Source organism: Dendropsophus ebraccatus, chromosome 7 (genome assembly GCF_027789765.1).
Source record: "Dendropsophus ebraccatus isolate aDenEbr1 chromosome 7, aDenEbr1.pat, whole genome shotgun sequence".
NCBI classification, from domain to species: Eukaryota; Metazoa; Chordata; class Amphibia; order Anura; family Hylidae; genus Dendropsophus; species Dendropsophus ebraccatus.
The window spans coordinates 63,941,575-63,969,371 of NC_091460.1; the positions used below are offsets into that span (position 1 = coordinate 63,941,575).

The 27,797-nt window shown below is 37.2% G+C and overlaps 1 protein-coding gene across 2 annotated transcripts in view; it reads right to left on the minus strand.

The window, feature by feature from the left end:
- The window catches only part of SGCZ (sarcoglycan zeta), a 656,134-nt gene that overhangs the window by 61,345 nt on the left and 566,992 nt on the right, over positions 1-27,797 (minus strand). The window lies entirely within an intron of this gene.

Sequence of the window (27,797 nt, forward strand, 5' to 3'; positions counted from 1 at the left end):
CCTATGCGTTTTTTTTTTAAATAAATAAATAATTAAAAAAAACGCATAGGGTCCCCCCTATTTTTATAACCAGCCGGGTTAAAAACCAAACGACAGCAGCCTGGTAACACCAGGGTGGGAAGAGCCATTGGTTTAGGCCCTCCCCAGCCTAAATCTTACCAGCCTGCTGCCGCCCGGTCCAGGAGCGCCAATTTTGACGCTCCGGGACCACTGGCACCCGGCTCTTCCCAGTACCCCTGGTGGCATTGGGTACTGGGGTAATAATAGAGGGTTAGTGTTAGCCATTTTAGACCGGCTAACACTAGGCCCCAACTTAGTAATGGATTCCGTCTATTAGACGGCTTCCACTACTAAGTCTATAAAGTAAAGAAATAAAGACAAGACACAAGTTAAAAAAAATTTTTATTCAAATAAAAACACCCCCACACCCCTCATTGACCATTTTATAAAAAAAAAAACATTAAAAAAACGCTGGTCATCGACGTAGTCCACCTTACAGTGTGCAGCATCTTTACAGATCGCTGCTTACAGTCTGGCCCCCAAGGGGTTAAGGGAGGATGTATTGCATCCCCCTTAACCCCTTGGGGGCCAGACTGATGTCAGACTGCACCCATCCCAGCAAGGAAGGGGTTAACTGACCCCCCCCTTCCTTGCTGGGAGGGGTGCAGTGCTGGGGAGGGGGTGGGGAGAGCTCTATACTCACCCCGATGTGTCCTCTTCGCTGGTCCGCAGCACAATGAAGTCACTGTACTGCGGACCGACTCTTTATATGTGCGCTCAGCCGATCAGCCAATCAGCTGAGCGCACATATAATTCTAAATGTTTCTTCTAATAATGCTATTGTGATAACATAATTAGAAGAAACATTTGATGTTTTCATTAAAGAAAAGTGATGATTAGTACAGAATGCTCTTTTGCCGGCAATATGAATTAACGGCTTATGGAGCTTCCTGTACTAATTAATATTTAATTAATAAAACACATTTTCGATTAAATAAATTCAGTTTCGTTGTTCAATAATTTAATTCTAACGAATCCATCATTGTGCAATTAAATATACTGTCAAAAAATAAATATATATATAAATATACATTTATTTATATATATATTTATTTTAACAGTATATTTAATTGCAAAATGATGGATTAGTTTAAATTTAATTATTGAACAACGAAAGGCACTTTATTACAACGAAAATGTGTTTTATTATTTTAATAGATTAACCATGAGAGACATCGGCATTAGTGCAGAGGATCGCAAACCCCTGTAATAGCAATTCATGTAAACTGTTTTCCTGCTTTCCCAGATGCATCCAGAGGTGTTTGCATCACTTTCTTAAGATTTTATTTGTTATTTTAGTTGAACCAGATTTTAAAGTAAATGACCGTATGTTTTGAGCCGCATGTCTATTTTTTCCCACGGCCGTAGTTTCATCCGCACATTTACAGCCACATAAAAAATACAGCCGCACAGTTACATAGTGTGAACCTAGCCTTTAAATACAATTCCAAGTGTATCACAGCAATTTATTGTCTTAATTACATTACTGTATGTGCAATCATGATGTCTTCAAAGTTTGGCAAATCCTGTTGAAGAAAACTTTTAAAAAAGTTTGCTTATCTCTAGTCAGAAGTCCTTTTTAAGTGACAGTGCCCATTTAAACCCATATTCAGCTTGAAAAAAAAAATGATGATTTATAAGAAGCAAGCTACACTATAGTCCAATAAAAATGTTATCTTAGGGAGTAGTCACTTAAGCAATTTCCTGATTTCAAGATCTCCTGAGTTTAAAGTTTCATTCTACTATTAGGAAATGACTGTAAAAATACAGCTGTCATTTTAAGTTGCTTTTTCTATGTATGCGCAAAACCCTCTTTATATGTAGTTTAGACATCAATGAAAAAGATGGAACGGTGCATTTTATTTTGCCAAATAAGCAAAGCAGTATTCTGAATCAAAGACCTATTTTCTTGGAATGCAAGCTGCATGAATTATGCAAGAGCACTACATTTTGCCTCAGAAACAAAAGAGCTCTTGGTTGTGGCAATCCAATGCAAATATAACATGAAATAGAATTCTGAATTGGTGTGCAAATGATAACGTCTGGCTCAAAATCAATGCACAGTGCTGTATTTACTCATTTATAAAGCTCCATTTGAGGAATAAATCTGTGGCACAGTATGCCATTTTTGATCATGAACAGCTAGAATGATGCCTCACCAGCCTAAGCAAGACTTTTGATCTGTTGAACTTTCTTTTTCATTTCTTTTATACTCAAGTTTTCATTATAAAATCCATCTTTTCTGTTGGGAAAGAAGACAGATTGGACATGGGATGTTAAGGTCATTGTTCTGGTTTAATAATAGAGTATAGAACTTTTCTAACTTTGACTAAACAAAGCACAACCCGATGATCTGACAAATGTGATCTATCTATCTATCTATCTATCTATCTATCATCTTCCAGATTCCAAATGGTCTACACAGCCATGCTACATCACAGGTTTTTTTTATTTTTTATATTTTGGAATGCTAAAACTACTTTATATTGTATAAACTGAGACAGTCATCAAGGGCAAGTGGCTAGCACCTAATCTATCTGCAATGAGCTTCTATTCTCCAACACCATGATGTCTATGATTGCACCAAGTCCTGAAGGAAGAAGCAAACAGTGAAGAGCTGCTGTCCTGCTACTGATACTATTGCTTGGTGTCATGCCTAATTTACAACCTGTCTAGGTGAATGTGCATTCTCTTATGATTCAGGTTAAATCCACCCACCTGGTTGGCACATGCAGCGTCTGTTCTTTTTTCTTCTTTGCATATTTCTCCACATTACACAATATTGACTGCTGCTAATAATTATCATTACTAGTGTCCGTCTATATTACAAGGTGGTTGCCTTTCCCCTTAAATATACAATTTTTTGGCATTTTTTATATTATGGTCTGGGTTTACAATGTGTGAACATAGCGTAAAATGACATATTGGATATCTGAACCACATGACCTCGAATTTTAAATACTTGGCTCCTGCCTCTCGACCGCAGATGAGCTTTCAACCTAGTCAGGGAGAGATCTTGGAGCAGGGAGAGATAGGTTTTAGTAGCGTTTTGGTTAGGCAGGCTTACTACTGAACCCAAAAGTCCTTTTCAGGGCTAAGATCAAGCGAAAAAGTCATCTTTGAATCAAAAGCTCTTCTCAGTGCTAAGAAATAGATGATATAACAGCAGCATCAGCAGGTGTGTTCATTCCAGTACCCTGTGTGTACAAGTGACTTAAAGTGTCCCTGTTTAACACCACTAAGGGTACATTATACATATTGTTCCAGTAGCCCACTAAGGGCAATTGATATATACTGTTTCAGTAGCCCAGTAAAAGGCACGTGATACATATTGTTCCAGTAGCCCAGACAAAGGCACGTCATACATACTGTTCCAGTAACGTTCGTAGACCTCTGGGAACCTAAGTATTGCGATGAATACAGTTTTGGTGTAGCTCTGTGCCTCTGTTCATTGTGTTCCCCCTGCACAGCAGTGTTTCCAGCCACTCAGCTGTACCAGAGTATCATAAAAGTTGCTGTCTGATGTAGACAGTGAATTCCACACTGTGGGTGAAATTTCAGGTCTCTTCTGCTGCAAACATGCAGGAGACCATAATGTGCATGATTCCCATTGGATCATAAGGAGAGTTGCACACATTATGGTACCATGCATGTTTGTAGCCATGAAGGCTTAAACTTTCACCTGCAACATGGAATTCAACATTGATCTTGCAGAGGACCTCATGACAAGTACACTTTAAATGCCAAATAGCCAGGGGCAGTTTTACAGGGTTAAAACAGAGAAGGCAATAAAGCACTACAGCAGATCAGCACAATCAATGTACTCCTTACCAATCAAAAAGTAATATTCAAGCAATATACAGTGATCCCTCAACTTACAATGGCCTCAGGATACAATATTTTCAAAATACAATGGTCCTTTCTGGACCATGGTAACTTGAGACTAGACTCAACATACAATGCTACAGGCAGTCAGGATCTGCAAGACTTTTTACTGGTAAAACTTGCTGAAATGCATGCACTGTATGTGATAATATGTGTCCTGTGCTGCTCTTTACTTGGGCCAGCTTGAGCTGCTCCCTTGTGCACCAGGTGAGGGTGGCTTCATTTTATTTATTTTTATTTTTCTGGGACCATGTGTGATCTGTACAGGATTACCATTTTCTACTTAGAAAGTAATTTACAGTCTCCAGTAGATGTTTCTGACGGTTGTATGTAAGGAATTGCTTTATCCACATTAGTTATCTACTTATTTTCCTTTAAATCCAATTTTTTTTCTCATATTGGAGGATTCAGAATTAATTACCAGCTTTTCATAGAGTTTTGGTCTCAGCATACAATGGTTTCAGCATACAATGGTCGTCCTGGAACCAATTAATATCATATGTTGGGGGACCACTGTAATACTATGAGATATAAATACCTCTTTACCTTTTGATGTTCTATTTTGATATATTAATTTAAGTAAATTCCTTATTTGAAGGACAACTAAATAGAGAACTCTCTATCTGAATCCACTCAGAAAAATAAGTATGGTTTTACAATGTGAATATATTTCTATACATCCACGTCGTCTACAGAAAGGGTTAACAGTAGTGAAAATTATCAGCTGTTGATCCTGATATTTCGATAATCTGTCATGATGATCCTGTTTCTATAGATCAGCCATGCATAAAGTTAATATTACGGGAAATTTGCTTATCAAAATTGCAATGTGCAATTGAGATTCCACAAAACCAATGACATTTTGAAAATGCAATACTAAATTACATACAGAGAAGTGTAACAGAAAGTGTAATTTACTTAAATAGTTTTAAGCTGTCAGATACCCAAGGTTACAAGGTAAGAAAGCAGGAAAACATTTTGCTTACTCTTTGAAAACCAACAAAGGAGATGCCTTGCATTTTTCCTAGGTGGTATTTATGAAGATTTAAGCTGGAAAAGATCTTTACTAAATTACATGTCTTTTTATTTTCAAGGGGTTTTGAGTTTTGACTATGTTATCATTTACATTTTTTCCGCCTGACATAACTGAAACCTTTAATATCTGAAAACTCATTTTCTCTTGAACTTATTGAAATATAAATGACGGTAATGGTTTCTAAATTCAAGCTGTGGAGCGAACATTTAATTATTTAAGTCAGGGCGTGTTGGAGGTATGCATTATGTCAGGAGGATTTTGTGATGTATAGGCATATGATGGCATTCTTTCCTACATTAAAAAAAAAATAAAAAAAAATATTCCACATCATTTAGTTTTGTAGTTTTTATTTTTGAATGCCTCTGATAGGACAATTGAGTTATGTACGCACATTTTTTAGATAAGTTTACTTTCAAGGACGAACATGCCAGAGAATGTAAATGCAGTGCGAATGCTCCCATTATGGGAGTCTATCGGGATAAGGCAGCCATCTATTCACCCCTAAACAGCCCTGAGGGTAGCGGTATGCCAGGGCCGCCTGTCACTAGACGACCTTGGGCGTACTGGTATGTCCAGATTGCTTTAACCTCTATGAAGTGAGCTCAGGAGCTTTGCTCGCTTCATAGTGAATGAGGGCCTGCCGGCTGATAGTAGCGGGGCCCTCACTGATAATGACAGGCTTCAGGCTGCTATTAACCCCTTAAATGCAGCAATTACACCCCATCACTTTCCTGGACCACCACAGAAGCTCTACTTAATTCCATGTGGTCCAGATGGCCACAGGCAGGCTCTATGTGCAGAATGCTGATAACACTGATAAATGCTTTGCTATGGCATATCAATGATCAGGGTATAAAATCTATTTATTGCATGTAAAAGTCCTGCAGGGAAACTTACAAAATGTCAAAAATTAAAAAGTAAAATTGTTTTTAAAAATATCCCAAAGCCCCTCGGCCAATAAAAATTAAAATCATGGCCTATCCCATTATACAAATAAAATATGTACAAACAATTAAATAAATAAATAAATAAACATGTTACCGTAGCGTGTGTTAACGTCTGATCTAATAAAATATAGCAATAGTGTTCCCATATGGCAAACGTCATAAACGAAAGGGGAGGGGTATCAAAAAGTCCAATCTACACAAGTACAATACTAATAAAAACTAGAGATTATGTTGCAAAAAAATTACACCCCATACAGCCCTATAGGTGAAAAAAGAAAATCATTATAAGGCTATGTTCACACTATGTAAAAGTGGAACACATTATAAGGCTATGTTCACACTTGTACGGAGTGGAACACTGCCTATTCTTCTATGGCATCCCAGCCGGAGCGTATATACTTAGTATACGCTCCGGCCGGGATCCCAAAGAACTGACATGTCAGTTTTCTGCGGCCGCAGAAACACCTGTCAGTTCACACAATGAAGCGAGCGGCCCTGGCCGCACCAGAACACTGAGGCCGGAAATATCATCAGGGAGGATCTTTGCAGAGACCGGCCGTTCCGTGACCCGGCTGGGTCACGGAACGGTCAGTCTCTTACGCCATGTGAACATTGCCTAAGTGTCACAATAGGGCCATTTAATAATTGTTCCCCCCCCCCCCCAAAGAAAAAAAAAATCGAAAATTTATGTAAGCTTGCATATACTGTAGTTGTGTTTGGACAGAGCTCTAAAATATTGGTATTATGTCAAAATAATTATGACGCAAAAGAAACTCAGTTGCCATAACCAAAAATTCCACTTCAGCATTTAAGTAGGTGCCAATTTTATTTTTAGGAAATACTCCAAACGCATAATAGCCACTTCTTGCGGTATGGAAGGATACAAGGCCACTACATCTAACATGGCTAGGTTCCAATATATTCAGTTGTTACAACCAATTTCCCTCCCCGTAAGAGAAAAACACACTCGATCACAACTGGAGACCATTCTGTCTAAAGTCATTAAAGTTTTCCGTGACGACATATGGATGCTTAAAAAGTGAAGCATATTTCATTTGCACATGCAGAGAATGAGAATTCTTCGGTAGCTAGAGCATGAAGACATGGAGACTTGGGGATGATTTCAAGCTGAGAACTGCAAAACCAAATAAATAAAAAAGCAGCAGCAAATGATTTAACCTAAATCTTAAGCAAAGCACATACGTTGCTTATCACAGCAGGGCGATACCTTACATAATAACATTATGTACCCTCTTAAACCTTCAGAACGCTAATGTTTGCTATTTGCTCTACATGCTATTTTGCTTTTTTTGCCTTAAAAATGTATACTTCATTACCCAATTAGGTCACTCCTATAGAGATTTATATTGATGTACATTAGTTTGTAAAATACAAAGCAAATATATACAAGAAGTAGACTGTTCTATTAACATTAAATAGGCCAATTATTGCATTTCTGTACTATTGTAAATTAACTGATTCTTACATTTCATAACTTTTTTTTACAAAAAGTAGGAATCATGCAAACATTTAGAAATATTAAACAATATTGGGCGGGTACTTAGACATGCAATGAAAATGAAAAAGTTATAATTATTTAGTAGCGAGTCTTTCAGTCTTTCTAGTGAATATCAGTTAGCTTGGCAATAACCTTAATGTGTTCCAGCATTCAAAAGGAATCTGTTGGTTGTAATCCACGCTCCAAACGACTGACTGCTATATAGCTGTTAGATCAAGGAGACACATGTTATTTTTCATATATGCAGCTGGGCTTCCAGGATGAGAAAAAATGCGTTCATTCTCTTGTATCAAAGAGGCTTTCCTGAGCTCCTGATCTGCTGTAAGCGTTAATGCCCTCTTCTTTTCCCCACTCTGCTTGAGTGAAACTTGGAAGTTGAGTTCCAAGCAGGGTCAGGTATAGAAGGGTGGGTTAAAGAGGTGTTACAACTTGCAGAAGAACTGAGTCTCAGAAATGCCTCTTTGACTCTTTCTAGCAAGTTCTCTTGAAACACATTTCATTTCAGGGCTGATATGGCCTTTCCAGACAAATCTTACCTACCAAACCTTCTCATATGTCACTTACAAATATATTAAAAAGAATAGGACCCAGAAGAGAACCTAGGGGACACCACTTATAACCAGTCCCTACTCGGACTACTCTCTATTAACAACAAACAATCTGATATATAATCTATTCTTCAGCCAACTACAAATTCACTGAACTCTCTAGGGATTAAGCACAATTTTCACTAACTTCCTTCTCTATTAGCTCTTTATGAGAAACTGTATCAAAGACTTTGCTGAAGTCCAGATAGGCAATATCCATGGCACCACCTTCATCCAGCACTTTTATGACATAGTTAAAGAAATTGATGAGATTAGTCAGACATGATCAGCCCTCAGTAAGGCCATGCTGATTTTGATCCATTAAGTTTTTTATTCTTAGGTAATCAATTATCTTTTTTTCTTTTTCTTTAAGTGTTTTTATAAATGTTCAAAACTACAGAAGTCAAGCTAACTGGCCTGTAGTTACTGGGCTCTTCTCTACTCCCACTTTTGTCTCTAAAACTCCTTGATTTTTAAAAATTTCCAATAATTCTAATGCTGTACAAATGACAACCAATAGAATACAGTAAATTATCTCTTTAAAACGTAATATATAGCAAAAACATTGGTTTTAGGTAAAATGAAAGCCAGCCACGTAAAGAATGTATTATTATCAAATAAATTGTTTTAAATAGAATTTTAGATTAAGCATCTCTAAGCAAAAGTATGGTAATGCAATTAAAGCCCAAACCAATCAGAATAAGTATTCTTGATAATCGATCTATGGGCTTTTCAAGATAAAGGTCATGCTGGTATTAATTTTGATAATAGACTGTGGGCTACTGAAAAAATGAATTTCCCAAATTTATAGTGTTTTCTTATTATACTTTGAATAAGTAAATGAATTATCCTTCTAAGCTTGTAGCTGTTTCATTGAATGCTAAATCCCTTTTTACCTCAGTTGTCATTTTATTCACTACTAGAAAAGACCTTGTTCAGTTTAATGTCACCGAGCTTTGGTATTTGACTGTCTGTTTGTTTCATTTTCAGATACTATGATACAGAATCTCCTTCAAAAATGTATAAATGCATTTACAATGAGTCTCATCACAGAAAGGTTGACCTTGTCCTAGTTTCATGCTTTTTTCTATTTATGTATCCGCTTTAATGTTTAAAGAACCAACAAATGATGAAATGTGTAATCTTAGAAGCAGGGAATTTGTTCAGAAAACAATACACTTGTGAAATGATCTTTCTGCTTTTGTAGCGAGTGCATTAAATAAACAAAGACCGGTTTTATCTTCAAATATCCAGCCCACAAAAGAAGCTCTGATCTTTCGACAAACTAATATTACAAAAATGTAAAGGCTTTGTCCTGCCATCTTTCAATCATATGGAGACCTGAGATATCACTGGTAGAAATTAAAACCAGACAAATCCACAGCATGAGAAGGAAAATCAGGAAATGTGAGGTGAGAAATCCTTAAAGTGTAGAAATGTTAGAGAATAAAATTACTATTAATTCCAAAAAAGCAAGTGTCTTAGTAAACTGTTTAACCATGTGAATAAATTACTAACAAAAATAGAATAAGTAGGTAATTGGGAAGTCAAGTAATTTCTATAATGTTGTTTTTGATACAAGTCGTCAAAAAAAACAAACTGATCATAAAGACTTCCCATGGAAAAAAATGGCATGCTAATTATTCTAACAATATAATTCTAATTACTTTAATACTGTCTTATCACTCTCCTATGAAATATGAATGTTGATGTCAAGCTTCTTCACTAGATACTTCTTATGGGTATCCAGTCCGAGTATAGCTATGTTCACACAACATCAAAAATATTGAAAAAGCGGACGATTTTCATATTTAATAAAACATCCGTTTTTGCTGAGATTTAACTGACTGCAATAACAATGCATTGAAGTCAATGGGAAGACAGACATCCAATGCACACAGTGTATTGAATAACGGACGTTTTTGGTTGGTTATTGGTTGGTTATTGGTTTTATTGGAGTTTTCAATTGAGCCACACCCAAAGTCCAATTAGTAACCCCAAAAAAAGAATAATGTACAAACACCAGTCATTACACTAAGGAAAGGCTAGACAGCTATATGACGTCTGTTATTTTAGACTCAAAATAATGGACATCATTTTTAAATGGAGCTGAAAAAACGTGTGAACATAGCCTAAGAGTGGAAACTAAAATAATAATAATAATAATAATAATAATAATAATAATAATAATAATAATTATAATAATAATAATAATGATAATAATACCCAAATCCTGCATTGCCTAGCAGCTTCAAATTTGGTTCTGGATGGAGCTGGGGTCAAACATTAGTAGGCTACATCTCCAGCTGTGCACACCTGCCTCATATACATAGAATATACCAATAGATATGTCTCAGATCACATTTCCCTCCCCAATACGGTGTGCTGCTGCCCACAGTGCCCTCATAACTATAAATAGCCCCCCCACAAACTGATCCAAACTGATTTCTATCCTAGATAGCAATAGTGATTTACACAATAAAACTGCCCTCATTTTGTGACCCATTCATTAATGAGCCCCTATGTGTACCACACGGTACTAGTACTTCCTTGAAATTAACCTAGTAATACTGCACCTACACAGTAACAATATCCCCAAAGTGCCTCCCTACAGTTACAGTAATCACTTTGTGTCCACACTAATAGTGTTCCTATTAAAGTAATGGTGTCCCTTTAGTGCTGAAACACACTAATATTGCCCCTTTAGGGCCCTACTTGTGCTTGCTTACTATTTATACACAGTAAAAGTGGTTCGTAAGTGGAACAGTTTGATTGCCGGGGGGTTCAGGGTTTGTACCCCATGCAATTTTCTACTTTTCCCTATCCTGTGCATAGGGGAAAAGTCATTTTTTCCTGGAATACCTCTTTAAACGTTTGAGGACCCAGCCCAAAATGACCAAGTGGACCACGCCAATTCTCATTTTTGCGCTTTTGTTTTTTCCTCCTCCCCTTCTAAGAGCTCTAGCCGTTTCATTTTTCTATCTACAGGGCCATGTAAGTGCTTGTTTTTTTCAGGAATAGGTGTACTTTGGAATGGTTTCTTTCATTGTACCATAACATGTATAACCGAACGCCAAAATATTATTTATGAAAATGTAAATTGGTGAAATTGGTAAAAAGAAGGCAATATGGTAACCTTTAGGATTATGGTGTCTACGTAATGCTTTATACGGTAAAAGTTGCATAATACCATCATTCTATAGGTCAGTCTGAACACAATATTAAGCAGGTTTACACAGATTTTCAATTTTTTTTAAAAAATAAAATACTTTATTTTTTGCAATTAATTATTATTAAAATGGCTATATTGTGACTCTTATAACGGTTTTAGTGTTTCACCTACGGGGCTGTATGGGGTGTAATTTTTTGTGTATTTGTGTATCTTGGATGTTTTGATCAGTCTTTTTTTTTTTTCATATAATGTAACAAAAAATCAGTAATCCTGGCATTTTTTCCCTTCTTTTCGTTAACACCGTAAGGGATAACAATTATATTTTAATCGATCGGACAATTATGCATCCTACGGTATAAAATATGTTCATATATATATTTTTTTAGATGTTTTATTTATATTATGGGATGGGGGTGATTTTAATCTTTATTGGGGCTTTGGGGTATTTTTAAAAACATTTTTACTTTTTTTCACACATTGCAGTTGCGGCATTTAAGGGGTTAATGACCGCGCTGCAGCCTGTCATTAACAGTGAGGGCCCGGCTGCTGATTCCAGCTGCCATCGCCCCCCCCCCCCCCCCCCGCTATGAAGTGCGCTAATAGTATTTCATAGAGGGATATACACCCAGGACGTACTTGTATGCCCTTGTCTTCTGGTGACAGGCGGCCAGGGTGTACAGGTACGTCCAGTGTCATCTAGGGGTAAACCGATCACCCCAATGCATAACACAATAATAACACAAACACAGTTAATGAATAGTGATGAGCAAATAGTGAATTATTCGAATATTCGATATTCGTACGAATATCTCCCGAATATTCAAATATTTGATCAAATATTCGATCCCATTAAAGTCTATGGGAACAAGTATTATTGAAAAAACATCTATTCGACCACTTGGAGGTAAAAACTGGAAGCTGGGTGATTTGAGCGCTTATTGAATATTTTTCGAATATTCGGCGAACTATTTGATAATATGCGAAAGATCGAATACCTAACTATTCAATCGAATATCTATTCGATCGAATAGTATTCGCTCATCACTAATAGGCTGCGTTCACACTACGTATATTTCAGTCAGTATATGTATATTTCAGTCAGTATATTTCAGTCACTATTGCAACCAAAACCAGGAGTGGATTAAAAACACAGAAAGAATCTGTTCACACAATGTTGAAATTGAGTGGATGGCTGCCATTTAATGGCAAATATTTGCTGTTATTTTAGAACAACGCCTGTCGTATTGAAATAATGGCCGTTATTTACTGTTATATGGCGGCCATCCACTCAATTTCAACATTGTGTGAACAGAGCCTTTCTGTGTTTTTAATCCACTCCTGGTTTTGGTTGCAATACTGACTGAAATATACGTAGTGTGAACGCAGCCTTAATAAACAAAGCAAAATGTAATCTCATAAAATAGTAATCTATCCAGGTAATACATTGTCAGGAAATTTAGCTGTTTAGTTATGGGGAATTAAACCCCATAAAGAATAAAAAGCTGTTCATGCTGACTGTAATACATTCATTCATGGAACAAGTTTCCTCCTTTCTTGGGATCTTTGGGTGTTTCAGACAATAACCCCCCCCCCCCCAGTGCTAGTTACTCCCTATCCTGTGGCTAGGGGATAATGCTGATCTTGTAATTTTACAGATATTGCTATTCTCAGATTCACCTTCAAAAATAGCTAACAAATAGTAGCCTAAGAAATATAACAAATTTAAGGGGATATTTACACAGAGTTGGTGTTTCTGGTTTTGCATAAGCAAGACGAAACTATGAGTATGCAAAACATTATCAACAACAGACACTCTTGTGAAAAGCAACGTCCTTTCCCCCCATAAAGCCTTAAAGCGACTCTGTACCCACTTTCCCCCCTCCCCAACTACTTATACCTACTTGTAGCTCATGTGAAGTTTATTCTTCTAGTATGTTTGTGGACGCTGGTAGAGTTTTCGTTCGGGTGAAAAAAGAAGTTTACTTGTGGAGATGTTGTGTATAAGAGGCAGGGCCAAGAGCCTTCGTGCCCAGCGCACGTATCCAGTCGCGTCACTGCACCTGCGCGGGATACGTGTGCTACGGCGCTCTACTGCGCATGCGCTGCGATGCTGAAGATAGAAGGGACGTAAACAGCATAAGCGGGGGGCGTGGTGGGTGACGACTGACATGGGAGGCGGGACAGAAACATGGGGAGGCGGATTATATACACATTGGAGGCAGGCCACGCAGAAGCGCGTCGCCAACACTGGGCGTGGACGACGCGCAACGTGACCCGCAACGAGGGGGCACTGACCTCTCACGTCACGGAAACGGCGCCAGGGGTTTCGTAGCACGGCGCAGGCGCAAGAAAAGGCTCTCAGCCCCGCCTCTTAGACACAACATCTCCACAAGTAAACTTCTTTTTTCATCCGAACGAAAACTCTACCAGCGTCCACAAACATACTAGAAGAATGGACTTCATATGAGCTACAAGTAGGTATAAGTAGTTGGGGAGGGGGGAAAGTGGGTACAGAGTCGCTTTAAGCATACAATGAAGATGGATACACCATAACGTATGCTTCAGCTGGTGATATATAGTAACAGACCTGATGGCAACAATTTACCACACTGCACTAGCTATAACAGCTTGTATCCTTATATACCAGAGTATTTTATGTTGTTTCTTACTGAAAATGTAAACCATAAACTTAAATAAATAGACTCAAATGAATTATGTTAAACAGATGGTAATGTAGATATTAACTTCAAACAATTCATTTTTGTTCACTTCTGTTTTATGTTTTTTGCTTCTGTCCTCCTGGGGCAAGATCAAGAATTTGGTTGTCAAAATATCAAATTGGTAATGAAGAAGATTATTTGTATTTGATGCAGGAACAGCTTTGATGCTACTTTTGCAGTAAACAAAGCTTATGTTTCTTCCATGAATACTATAAACCTCTTTTCTATTTCAATATTCAGTTTGAGTAGAGACAAATAAAGGAAACATTGCATGCTAAGCTGTGTTTGTTCTTTGACATGTTGATAAAAAAGATCAGACTCCTAATTGACCCAATATATGCAGTTATCTATTTTGGTGTCTAGTTATGTCAAAATACCTGTACAGATTAAAAAAAAAAAAAAACATTAAAAGATAGAGAAAGAGAATAATATGTGTACACTATATACTATGTTTATAAATGATGACTGCATTAAACCCAGTAATCTGAGATGTAAAGCCTGTTTTATCTGGTTTGTAGATGTATAGAAAAAAGTAAAAAAAAAGTCTATATAAGGTATTTAAAGGGGTACGCTGGACAAATTAAAAAAAAACAAGGGAGGACAGGGGGTGATGGAAACATAATTTTCAAGCCCGCCCCCCCCCCCTTGTAGTTCATGTAGTTCATGATCACCTGCTGTTCTCCTATATCTCCCAGTTCCTGTGTCACTGCTTCCCCACAAGTGCTAGCTGCTCAGCTAATCAGTGACTGCAGTGGCATCCCATCTCATTCACTTATTGGCTGGAAAGGCATCTCTGAGCAGGACTGTGACATCACAGGACCAGGAGATACAGGAGACCAGTGGGTGGCAGTAAGCAGGGGCTCAGGACTGGGACGGTTAAATTTGACTTTAATATTATGCTCTTGCCACCCCCTGCCCTCCCTTGTTTTTCAGTTTGCCCAGAGTACCCCTTTAAACAGTACAGCTGTTTTTTTTATTATTATTTTAATTATTTCTATATACAGTATTATTATTATTATTATTATTATTATTATTATTATTATTATTATTAGCAAATATAAATATATATCCCTACTGGGTGGTAACTTTCAATAAAAAGGGGTTTAATATTTAAAAAATACGGATAAAAGAGAAAGCAAGTGAATCTGATATCTGCATTGATTACTAATAATATTTCTGAGATGATTTCAGGCACAATCCTTGCCTGGTCTGCCACCCCATTTCAACAGGATAAAGTTCAGCACACGGGCTCCCCCATTCCAATAAACAGATTTACTTTTTCAGCCTTTAGTTGATTTACTTGTGTGCTTTGTGTCATTATCCTTCTGCATTACATAACATCTGTTCAGCTTAAGGTCGTGAACTGCTGAGCTAAATGTAATAAGTAGCAAGAAAATCAGTGATGTTTTTAACCAAGTGGCCTTAGGGTAACTTCACAAAGACAGTCTTGGCATGTTTAAAAAATGTATGCAGATGTGGATTTTGTAAAGCACATGCATCATTCTTGGTGCATTTTTGCTGCTTTTTTAATTAATTGATGCTGCTTTTTAATTAATTGGATTTTTATAATGTTATTAAGAGAGCAAGATGATACCAAGTTACAAAGTAGTCTCCAGAGTGATTAACTTGGGAGGCTATGGTCACACGCTGTAATAACAACGGCCATTCGGCTTTAACAGACATTGTTTAAGGTTACCTACGGCTGGAATTAATGAACATGATCATTAATTCCGGCCGTAGGTAGTGTTAAACAACGGCTGTTCAAGCAAACGGCCGTTGTTTGTACAGCATGTGAGCATAGCCTAACTCTGAAAAACTGGCTGGATTAGGCAGGGAAAAAACAACAATGACTCCTTCCACAAAAAGAAAGTACCTGGTTTACATGTTGTAAATTCAGGGTACTTTTCAACAGCTCTCCAGAAAGCTCAGATGATTTTTTTATTTATCATCCCTCAGTCCTCCAGTGAAGCATCCTTAAGCTTAGTAGGTTACAATAGGATATAAGGATATACTTTTTTTTCTTTTTAATAAAAATCAATGTACAATATCACAGGGTCAAAAAAGAAATTTAGCTTTGGAACTGCAATAATGCATTACAAAGCACTAGAGAGGTTTTCTTTGGGGATTTGCTACTGCTCTGGACAGTTCCTGACATGGACAGAGGTGGCAGCAAAGAGCACTGTGTCTGACTGGAAAGAATACACCACCTCCTGCAGTACATACAGCAGCTGATGGAAGTACTGGAAGACTTGAGATTTTTTTAATTGAAGTAAATTACAAATCTCTGGCACCAGTTGATTTGAAAGTTTTTTTTCTTTCTGTGAACTACACCTTTAGGCTATGTTCACACTACATAACTACCAAAGTAGTCACGGCCATTGTTTCCCATTTGCTACAATGGCCGTGATTACTACAGTACTTATGTAGTGCTTCATCTAAGAGAATCCGGAGTGTATACAAAGTATACACTCCGGTCGGGATCCCTAGCGCCCACATCAGAATTCAGCGGCAGTGAAGTACCAGTACCAGCCGGGATGATCTTCTCTGACACCAGCCGTTCCATGACCCGGCCGGATCACGGGACAGCCGGTGTCTTACTACGTGTGAACATAGCCTTAATCAGTCTGCTAATAAAAATTTAAATACACAAAGTGGGCAGAGGTTGAGGCACCTTATATAGTGTCTATTAAAGTGTCCTCCCATTCTATAAACTAACAGGGTGAGGTCTTTCTTATGTGTTGCGTTACTAATGCAACTAAGGGAAAACAGAGCGAGAAAAAACGCTGAAATTAGGTTTTAAAAAAAACCTGTCAAACATTAAATAAAAAAGAAGCATTGTCAATTCCTCACACTGCCGCCTGATCTTGTGATAATTTTTTTTATATATGCAAGTTTGGGGTTGAGCGCTCATAGTGCACCTATATCTCCTCCCCTCTGTGACATTCTGCCTTTAGAATCAAGTGTGTCCCTCCGCTCTGACAATGAAGCTAATGCAGTTGCATTAGATTGTGCAGAGCAAGGCCTGCGACAGACTTAATTGTGATTGTGGTGTGTGAGATATCAGTGCACTGGGAGTGCTTATCTGCATATACTGTATACAAAATGAAGGAGAGCTCGGTAACTGGGGAATGATTTAAGGAATACACGTCACTGTCAGAATCTTTGCGGCATGGATGATCAGCTTGTACGAAAAATGGCGACCAATGGTATTTTTCTGACACTTTCTCGAAAACACGCCGAGTTTGAAAACAGCCAAAAGATGACTAATCTCAATTTTAAACTATACTGAATTTAATTTTTTCAAAATTATTTGAGAACATTTTTTCAGTCTTCATATCTGTCTTTTGTTGTAGGATTTAGGTAATGGAAATAATGTTCTTTCATTAGTAGAAATTTCCTTTTTTCTAAGTAAACATTTCTTTTTCTATTAGATACTGCTTGGCTTTTCAATGATCCCAACCTTAGCCTTGATAATTAAAATAGATTCCTGTGTAGGCTTGGGTGTTATCATTGCAGCTGTTGTTCAATATTTCCTAAAACATTTAATTAATTCTAATATATTTGCCTTGAGAATTTGAAGATTAGTATTCAAAGTAACATGAAACAAGACAATCGAAAGCTGAAAAGTAAAAAATAACAATTACTTCCATTCACTAAATAATACAAAATTCAATTTCTGGAGGGAGATCAAACATTTATTAAACAGCCTTTGTAAGCTGAGCTCTTAGATTTCATTTGTGCCGTCTACTTTAGATGAATCGTATACAGTTGTTTTATCAAATCAATAAATTCAATACATGGTTCCCAGCTTTCCGTCATGTAAAAAGTTTCTCTATTATGTGTTTTACTTGTTGGAACCAGACAAAATTAGGTAAGACACAAAACTCTTTCTTGTTCTTATAATAAAGAAGCTATACAATAAAACTTCTATTAAGAAATCTTGTATTAGAACTTCTCATATAAATCGCAGTAATACAACCTTCCATGATATGCAAAATGTGTACAGTGTACAAAATTACATTCAAAATACTGATTTATAAATCTGAATGTTATAGCTAAATAAATATGTAATAGCACTTGTGGATTTTCAGGGCCTTTTTCACATTGGTGCCAAAATATAAAAACCTTTGTAAAGATACAGAAGTATACAGGGAATGTTGACAATCTACAAAGCCTATTTTATGTACCAGTGGCTCAGTATGTCTTTAACACTAGATCGGCTAGCTTAACCCCACATGTGCTTATTGTACCTCTGGATATATACTAGCTCCAAAGTTACACTTTTACTTTACTTTTTGCATGTTTTCATTGTCTGACAGCAGTAAGGTGTAACACGGCCACTCTGTTGCCACCAGTGGCTGTGTTGGGAACTGAAGAGCCCCGATTCTGACACTACTGATATTGCTGCATATATGCATGTCTATTCATTATTGCATATAACATATACTGTATAACTATGACAGGAAAAGAGCTTTTAAAGCCATGCAGTTTCTAACACAGCCACTGGTGACAGCAGAGGGTCTGTGTTGCCCTTTACTACTGCAATACAATGGAAATATAATTTTTTTTAAATAAATAATAATAATAAATACATTTTCACAACAATACATAAAAAAACTTTGTTTCTCCAGAATATCACTTTAAGAAAGGATACATCTCTATATTCTGCATGTAACAGGTTTGGTATGATGTACAGAATAAACTGTAGAATATTATACAGTATAATTACAACTGTTGCATTACATTAACTACTGATCCTTTCCTACTTATTAGTTCCAGGATATAGCCATGCACTCATCATTACACAAATTTTATAATTTTGTCATTTTACACCATTCTGTGTTTTCCAAGCATTCAGAGATTAGAACGCACAGGGCTTGAGCATAATATACCTAGTTACACACGGTTCACTGGTAAATTTTACATGATGTTTCTCTGGGGATTTTCAAGCTGTGCTCTCCAGAAAAGCTGGAATTATAAAAAAAAAAAATTAAATCATGAATACTTGATAGAACTGCACTCAGGGAGGTTATTTCTAAGTATGAATAACTTCTGAGTTTGTTACCCTTGGGGTAAGGTGAGATTAAATTTCCCAACGATTATGCCATGCTTTTATAGGAAATTATCCATGACGTGTGTTTGCAAGTTAAAATTATGATCTTGGTCAGGTCTGGTTTTAGGAAAATGCAAGTCATTTATTGAACTCTTTTTACTACTGTATTTTTATATACATGCAAATGCCTGTACTAAATTGATGCAATATAAAAATCTTGGTTTTCAGTAATGTGCCATTACTTTTTTACTTACACTTTAATTTTCATATACAGGACCTATGCATAAAATATTTCAGAAGGATTGCCATCATCATTACCATCAACTGTATTGGCTGAGTATGGAAACTTGGAATCAATGAGCTGCTATATTTAAAGAGAATCTGTCAGCCCATGTGTATGCTATGAGCTGCAGGGATGGACAGCTAATGAGGCACTAAAATAGGCATACCTATTCTGAAAATTAAATTTATGTGAGCTATAAAATCAGAATCTTGGGCACAAGTGTCATAGAGGTGGGGTCAAAGTGTTGAGGTGCCACACCATCACCAGTTTCCTGGCTACCCTTTCTCCCTCTGCCCTGCATTATTTAGTGCCCCATTAGCTGTGAGCCAATGTCTGCAACTCCAAGCAAAATCTGCAAATCTGCATGTAAATAGGCTTGCAGATTTTTCCAGTATCAGAAAATTGTATTTAAATAAAACCCCAAGATATATAACTTTCTAATATAGTGTTATTACTAAAGATATTAGCTTCTGCATTTTTCATTTTTTTTTTCCCGCAAGAATTACTCTTGACTAGGGATAAGCGAACCGAACCATAACGAACCAGATTCGTTACGAACTTTGCAAAAAGTTCGGTTCATCACCGAACTGAACTTTGAGAAAGTTTGTAACGAATCTGGTTAAAATAACAATAACTAAAAAAATCAAAGACATCTTTAAAAAATGATGCAAACACCTCTGGAATACATCTGGGAAAGCAGGGAAACAGTATTAGCGGAATCGGCATTAAGGGGTTAGCGATCCTCTGCAATAATGCCGACTCCTCTAATGGTTAATATATTTAACTAATAGAACATATTTTCGTTGTAATAAAGTTACTTTCGTTGTTCAATAATTTAATTAAAACGATTCCATCATTGTGCAATTAAATATACTGTTAAAATAAATATATATATATATATATATATATATATATATATATATATATAAATAAATGTATATTTATATATATATATATATATATATATATATATATATATATAAATTTACAGTATACTTAATTGCACAAGTATGGATTCGTTTAAATTAAATTATTGAACAACGAAATTAATTTTATTACAACGAAGATGTGTTTTATTAATTAATTATCACAGGAAGCTCTATTAAGCCGTTAATTCATATACCCGGTAATAGAGCAAACTGTAATAATCAATACTTTCCTTTAATTAAAACATCAAATGTTTCTTCTAATTATGCTATCACAATAGCATTATTAGAAGAAACATTTTGAATCATATGTGCGCTCAGCTGATCAGCTGATTGGCTCAGCGTACATATAATAAGCGGGTCCAGACTGATGTCAGACTGCACCCATCCCAGCAAGGAAGGGGTTAAGTGACCCCCCCCTTCCTTGCTGGGATGGGTGCAGTGCAGGGGAGGGGGTGGGGAGAGCTTTATACTCACCCCCATGTGTCCTCTTCGCTGGTCCGCAGCACAATGAAGTCACTGTGCTGCGGACCCGCTAACTATATATGCGCTGATCCGATCAGCTGATCAGCTGAGCGCACATATGATTCAAAATGTTTCTTCTAATAATGCTATTGTGATAGCATAATTAGAAGAAACATTTGATGTTTTAATTAAAGGAAAGTATTGATTATTATGTGGCTCAGGGAAGAAACAGAGTGCTGCACATCACACCTATGGCTGATACTAGTGCCGCTTGGCTAAATATAAAACACATCAGAATTTTGTGTATGAATTGATCAAGCCATACTGCCCCATGTACCTCGTGCCGGTATCTGATACACATGGGTCCCTACACTAAGTCCACACCGTGCCAGTCAGTGGCCACCAACCCCGCAGGCGTGCACAGCCAGGGAACGGGGGCCATGGGACGGCCCTGCGACCCCCATGCCACAGGACCAGACCCAAATTGATTATTATAGTTTGCTCTATAACCGGGTATTTGAATTAACGGCTTAATAGAGCTTCCTGTAATAATTAATATTTAATTAATAAAACACATTTTCGTTGTAATAAAATTAATTTCGTTGCTCAATAATTTAATTTAAACGAATCCATACTTGTGCAATTAAATATACTGTAAAAAAATAAATTAATATATATAAATATACATTTATTTATATATATATTTATTTTAACAGTATATTTAATTGCACAATGATGGAATCGTTTTAATTAAATTATTGAACAACGAAAGTAACTTTATTACAATGAAAATATGTTCTATTAATTAAATATATTAACCATTAACGGGGTTTTTTTTTGGGAGGGGGGGGTTCACTATTTTTGCACTTTGATTTTTTTTCCACTTTTTTCATTGTAATAGCAACTGCAACTACACGAAACTATACCCTATCACACTCCCACTATTGTAGCTGCAATTATTCAGCCGTTATTGCAAGGTTCGTTTTCGGAACCCGAACTTCAGGAAAGTTCGGGGGATCAAACCGAACCGAACTTTTCAAAAGTTTGCTCATCCCTACTCTTGACAGGTAGTGGGGAAAAAAAGTACAAAATGCATATCGCCTACAGCTCGTTGCATTCACTGATTTTATATACAGTATATTTAACATAGTTTATTATTATTTAACAGAGAATGTAATGTATAAAAAAATTATATCTATGCCACAGATGCATTATTTTGGTCACTGTGCAATTACAGAAACAAAAAGAACAAAAAAACTATTTAAAAAAAAATCCCATCTTTCCAAAATGCTTCCAATAAAAACTACAGCTATACGGTTAGTGTCACACAGGAACAAAGCCAGAAATGTAGAAATGTATTAAAAAGAATGAGCAATTTAAAGGAAGGACTAATACTTCTCCTTCTGCCAGATCAACTTCTGGAGATGTCAGCCTCAGGTTCAGAATATGGTGATGCACGCCATATTTTCTAACTTTTAAATTTTAAGGATATTGGCACATATTGCAGTTTTTTTTTTTATTATTATTTTTTTATTTACCACTGCAGTTTTTATGTGAAGAAGAAAGAAACAGCTTGTACCATAATCAAGTAGTTAAATTCAGTGTGAACCTGCTCCTATATAGATATTTGGTTATGGGAGGTGCCATCAACACTCATAAACTAACTGGGTATAGTAGAGCGGACCACCTGTATGATATCTTTGGAAGGAGTTTTAACATGTCAGGTGCATCACAACGTTTCACCTAAATGCATAATGGAAAAATTGAACATTTTGTGGTATTGAAAAGGTACATAAAATCTTAGAGGTGGGGATTGGGAGCATAAATTTCTAAATAGAGAGGCATATTGGATATTGAATTTGTGCTCCGGATCTCAGTAAGGCTTCAATTACAAAAAATATCTTATGTATATTTATTGAGTCTTTCAGTGGTAATATTATCACATGTCCTTCTTACCACCAGGTGGCGCTGCCTGTAGATGCTATTGCAAATTAGGCTGGGTTTACCATAGAGCTTAGTGTGTGTGATTCCATTATGTCCACCCGATGTAGATTCAGGAAAGCATGTTTTCCTTGTTTCCCTTACAATCATATATAAAGGTTATAAGGTTATAACACGTCTAAACGTGTTTCAGCTTTTTATGCCTGTGTATGGATGTTGTTTTACCTGTGGGTCAATAAAAGACGATTTTTAATGTAATTACTATGCTACTTCTACGCTTAGAACTGTACTGTGTTTTTTAAGTCAAAGCAAGAAGTGGATCCAGAAGGAAGAAGTAATTCTTTCTTTCTTTTTTCCTTTTCTAAAAATGTGATTTATAAAAGTCTATGCTAAAGAATCTGTTCCATATTTATTTTATTTAAAATGTGTGCACGTTATTTATTGCATTTTATGGCATGTTACGGCTTTCAGAAGCTTAGGAGAATAAAATGATGAAAACTGACCTGATCCTTAAAGGGGACCTACAGGTTTTACTGACTGTAGTAAAAGTAGTGTACAATAGGGCCTCTTATCCTAAATCAGACTCTTATTTAAATTTGTTACTCCAGTGCTCACGGGGAAAATTCTCAGAGCTGCAAACACTCAGCAATGTTCTGACTGTCAATCTATACAGTAATAGGATAGAAGGGTCTGAATATTGCTGGGCTTTTGTACTCCTAGGAAATGTCCTGTGAGCTTTAGCTTGTCTATTGGTGCTGGAGTGATGGATTAAAATAAGAGTCTCCTGATTTACATTAACATTTTTATACAATAATGTCATTTACACACCATGTTTTCCTATAGGGAAATTGCTTTAATAATTGTAATTTCTTTAGTAGGATGAGGGATATTTCTGGGCTACTGATTGTCAAATGACTGTTGGATGCTCAATAGAGCTATAGTAAGTAACAAGAGCTGAAGGTTATTGACAGAGAGGTCAGCTAACAGGAGAGACAAGATCAATTCAGTGATCCCCCCCATATCTTATTCAACTAGATATAAAAATACTTGTGACATATTCAATAACATATACTAATCTTATATAGAGAACACCTTTATCCAAGAGTCCTTGAGAAATGTGCCCCTGAAAAATCACCATTACTTGAATAGGTTTTTAACATGGTATGGTAGGAGCTTGGATAAACACTTTCCCCTAGACCAGGAATGGCAAAACTTTGGCTGTCCAGGCATAGTGTGAATTGTAGTTTTGCAACAGCTGGGGGGTCACAGTTTGTTACCCCTGTGCAAGACTTTAAAGGGGTTGCCAAGGACAAAGGATAAATTAGGCTGCTGATGGGGCTGTGGGAAACATAACAGTGCCGCATACTTACCTGTTCCACTTCACAGCAGTTGCTGGTTCCTGGGCTGTCTGCTCTTCACCACTGTCAGCATGGCCGTTCAGCATAGCCTTTACACTGACTACGCTGAGTGACCAATTCAAATAGGAATGGCACATCAGTGGATAAGAAAATGCTAATAGCTGCAAATAGTGGCAGCCCAGGAACTGTCAACTAGGGTGGAATGGGGCAAGTATGCGGCACTGTTAAGTCCTCCGCAGCCCGAGCAGCAGACTAGATTCATAGTTTATCTCAGACGACCCCTTTAAATAGATAAGACATCAGAAAAAGTGATGTGGCTTCAGAAAAGTGGAGAGTAGAGTAATGTGAGAGCTATTTTGCATATGGGTTCCACATATGCAGATATGGGTGCAATATTTTATGCACTTTAATTACAACTAGAGATTAGCTGGCCGAACTTGTTATTTTATAGTGCTGTTACTGTGCGGGAGCAAGGGATTATCCAAAATCCCTTGCACCTTTCCAATCAGCTGCAAGCCCTTGGTGATGTCAGCACCTCCTTTTCATTCTCTATATAGGGTGACCCACTTTCTGGAGGTAGGCATATGTGTAGTGGAGAGTATGTTGCAGCAGGGTGCAGGTTGTGCATTATAGCAAGTTGCTGAAGGTAAATAATAACAAGTCTTTGGGTGTGCATAACAAGTCACTGGGTGGTATTAAGACATTTTGCATTAAAATAAAAAAAAGACTGTTTAGTTCTATTTTAAAATAAAAGATATCAAAGCACGCCAAGTACGTCAGGGTACGGCAGTTATCAGTGGCCAAGATGGCACAGAAGGTGGTCCCAGTCAAACACAGACTCGAGAGTGATGATTGGGTGTCTAACACCCAATTCCAATTGCAAGTACCGTCAGCAAGAAAGCTCCTGATTTGCCTTGCAGATTGGCTAGACCCTGAGACACTGGATTTGGCGGATCTATTGGAGAAATCTCCTGAGAGGTAGGAATATGGAAGAAGCATTGAGACTCCAGGAGTTGATATGCCACAGAGCAGTGAGGAGAGCCAGTCAGGGGCAGCTCCTGGATGTAGTATGGGATTGTACTGCATGGCTTTGGAGGAAGAAAGCTTGGGAAAGGACAAGTTTGTCCCAGATTACGATGATGATCACGTCGCAGAACATACTTGAAAGCCACGTCCACAAATGACATCATCAGCATCATCATAAGAGCATAAAGCTGTGTGTTACACTGACGCAGCATCAGGTTCCATCCAGAGATTGTAGGTCAGAAGGGAAAAGAGGTTCGTGTACAGCATCAGCCAAAAGACGTCAGAAAGGCTCTGGTACTCAATGAGTACCAGAAGGCGGCAGCATCGGTAGTCCAGAAGAGGGAAGGATGACCTGGCCACTGACATCAGCAATGTGGCAGTTCTTCCATATTGGTGGCAGAAAAGACCATTCTGCCATGTTACTACTGTGACCATAAAGTGGGTTGGAATTTGTGTCCAAACCCAGGCATCACTTCATATGGAGCCGCACCACCCCAGTAACTGGAAGAACTGGGAACCTGAGGGCACAGGACTGTCTCCATCATAGTCTCCATCATCTGGCTAGTCCTGTGCTTTGAGACTCTTCAATGAGGCTCCACGGACTCCTCTTTTGCATCCATCATAGTAAAGTCCCCAATAAAATAAAGTACTTTTACCTCTTAGGCTGGGTTCACACTGCGTTTTTGCAATCCGTTTAAAAAAAAAAAGGATGAAAAACTGATGAAAAAAACGGATGCATTTGTGTGCATCCGTTTTGATCCGTTTTTTCATTGACTTCCATTGTAAAAAAAAAATGGATCAAAACGGATCCGTTTATTTAACGGATACAAAAATAGTGTCAGCTACGTTTTTGTGTCTGTCAAAAAAAGGATCCGTTTTGATCCTTTTTTTTTTTTACAATGGAAGTCAATGGAAAAACGGATCAAAACGGATGCACACAAATGCATCAGTTTTTTTCATCGTTTTTTTTGCAAAAACGAATGAAAAAAAACGGATTGGAAAAACGCAGTGTGAACCCAGCCTTACACCAAAAATTTATAGGATAATCCTGTAGCAAATACTCATATTCAATTGGGATATATTTAAAAAACCCTGGAAGAGATTTATCAAACTGCTATAAAGTAGAATTGGCCCAGTTGCCCCTTGCAACCAATCAGATTTCACCTTTCATTTTCCAAGGAATCTGTGAAGAATAAAAAAATGGAATCTGATTGGTTGTTAGGGGCAAATAAGCCAGTTCTACTGTACACCTCTTTAATAAATCTCCCCCCATCTTTGAATTTAGTGCCAAAACATGTCCAACATAGCATATATTATTCACACCACCTGTTGCTGAAAGGCAGGTTACCTAGCATTGTTTATAGTGCATTCATCCATAAATGGTTGTTCTTTGGTTTCTGCTGCCTATAACCCGCAGAGGATGCGCAGCTGTATATTAGCCACCTTTCAGTACAATGGGGCGGGCAGATAATGCAAAGTTCAGTGCGGAACTACCTAGTTCAACATTGAAACTGCATATTTCCCAAAGTCTACATAGTACAAACCGACATAAAGATTAAAGAAAACATTCAAACAAAAACATAAAAAAAATGTTTGAATGTTTTTAAATATTTTTAATTATTTGTTGGCAGTATATGTAATAAAGATTTTTTGTATATATTTTCTCATTTTCTTGTGGTTTAGTGTGCATAATCTTTTATGTTATGTTTGCTTTGTTTGTGTCTATATCAGTAATTGAACATATTGATTTTTGCACCTACCCTTTATTTTAATTTGTGGAGCTGTGCACACTTATTTTTCTTTTTTGATGATTTTTTTTCATAGACATTTTAATAAAGCTTGAGTTTTATCCTAATAGATGCTGGAATTTTCTTTAGTTCAACATCACATCAATTTTGATGTTGTGATAAAATGCTGCTATAACACCTTCACAAGCTGCAATACCCACCACAATGCCTAGGTCCCCACACAAAGACATATATAGCAGTATACACATCAGTTTGTACTTTTCATGCAGATTTTTTCTTTCTTTTTTTTTATAATTTTTTTGTTTATCAGTATCTGTTTTTACACTAACAATATTGTTATGGATTGGTAATCCTATAGTTTATACTCACTATTTATTCCTTTCAGAACTGATTATAAGCTGTAATGTTAGTAAATTGTTACTGCTGTTACTTAAAAGACATGGTTCACACAAACTATAATCATTTTGAAATTATGTTTAGTTTTTCCCTTTTTAGAAGCTCTCATTGTTTACCATGTATTTTATCAATCATACAGGATAAAGAGCTTGGTTTGTGCACTAAACCCTTAGCCTTTCAGGATATTACATGAAGACATACTTTTAGTTTTAAGAGATTGTTCAGTCCAAAACTTTAGAGCAACACCAGCAAAAGGATCCATTCTTCATGATAGCAGCATTAATTCTATCTCTATTCTTTTCTCCGTGTTTTGCACTCCTCCTGTAAGACCCACATGACCGCAATTAGCAGGAGACACCTGAGTGCTCATGGTTTCAATCCCTCCTGTCTGTCCCATTCTATCTGTGATAGCTATGGTAAGTGCAATACCTTATCCAGACTTGTGCTGTTTGGGGGCAGCTTCCTCCGCCGGTGGTGCTGGCTGGGTTCTGGTGTGGCATTTTTGGGTCTGGTCCTGTGGCATGGGGGTTGCAGGGCCGTTCCATGGCCTCCCTTCCCTCACTGTGCACGCCTGCGGGGGTGGTGGTCACTGACCTGCACAGTGTGGACTTAGTGTAGGGACCCATGTGTATTAGATACCTGCACGAGGTACATGGGGCAGTGTGGCTTGATCAA